We start from the raw sequence: 1,416 nt of genomic DNA, 5'->3' as shown, positions 1-1,416 counted from the left end.
TAAAACAAAATACAATTTAAAAGCAAAAACAAAAAAAGGCACATAGGCAACAAAGCATGATGAATGGAATGGTACCTCACAACTCAATACTAACATTGAATGTAAATAGTCTAAATGCTCCGTTTAAAGTGAGTGGGACGAGTGTGGTGGTGAGAACATCCTTGTGGTGTCTGCCCCAGCCCCAGACTCAGAACATGGTCCCTCCCTAACCTTGCAGTTTTAGCCTGGCAATAACCTTTATTCAGCCTCTTGACACAAAAACCAGGGTTCTCCCTAACTACCCTCTATACAGTAAGGTACTGAATAGATTTTCCTTATATGTTGTAGTTATGCCTTTATCATAGTTAATAATTTTTTTGGGGGGTGGACAGGGTCTCCCTCTGTCACCCAGGCTGGAGTGCAGTGGCACAATCATAGCTCACTGCAGCCTCAAACTCCTGGGCTCAAGTGGTCCTCCCGTCTAAGCCTCCTGAGTAGCTGAGACTGCAGGCACGCGCCGCCGTGTGCAGCTAACATAATTAATAGTTCTTTACATTTAACTTCCCTTGCTTGACCTACTGTGTAGTTTCTTATCCTGACTGGGCACAGACTACTTACTACAGGACTTTGAAGCCAGGCTGGGTAGGTTCTACTGTTGTAACCAAGCGAGTTATAGAGAAACAGCCACACTTTGAGACAAATTATATGGAGTCTTTTATTAGCTGGCAACTCAGAGACAGCTAACGCTCAAGAGACAGCTAATGCTCAAAATTCTCTCAGCGCTGAAGAAAGGGCTAGATTCTCTTTTATACTGTGGTCTCAGTAGGGGAGTGGGGGTTAACTGAAATAATTTTACAGAAGCAGAATTGGCAAAAAGTTAAAAAAAATTAATTGGTTATAGAAGCAGTTACAAAAAAGTAAACAGTTCCAGGTGCAGGGGCTTAAACTATCACTAAGAGATAAATGCAGGGGCTTTTAAGTACCTTCCATGGAGCACATTCCCAGGAGCTGCTGGTACAGCCTGACCCAATATCTTATCAGCAGGTGCATTCCTGGAAGTGCTTGGAGTCAGCTTGCACTAGTTATTCCCTTAAGGGGGATAAAGGGGACTGCAAGTGAAGAAACTAAAATGGAGTCTGTCCAGCTCTCTCTGCTAGGAGAGAGTCACTCAGGTTAAAACAAGGTAGGGTTATCACACTACAGCTTGCCAGTTGGGTGACCTTGGACAAAGTTACTTCACTCTTCTGTGTCACAGTTTCCTCATCTGTAAAATGAAGTTAATGATAATGCTACTATCTCATAGGGTCATTATGAGGATTAGTTGAGCACTTAGAATAGTTGGTGGCATATAATATAAATGTTAGCAACTATTTTTGGTTAAAAAAATCTGATTTCACTATTTCCCACATACCCTATAATTTTTTTTTTTTTTTTTTT

This window comes from Rhinopithecus bieti, unplaced genomic scaffold (genome assembly GCF_001698545.2).
Source record: "Rhinopithecus bieti isolate Rb0 unplaced genomic scaffold, ASM169854v2 scaffold_38631, whole genome shotgun sequence".
Taxonomy (NCBI): Eukaryota; Metazoa; Chordata; class Mammalia; order Primates; family Cercopithecidae; genus Rhinopithecus; species Rhinopithecus bieti.
This window is presented reverse-complemented; position numbering follows the sequence as displayed.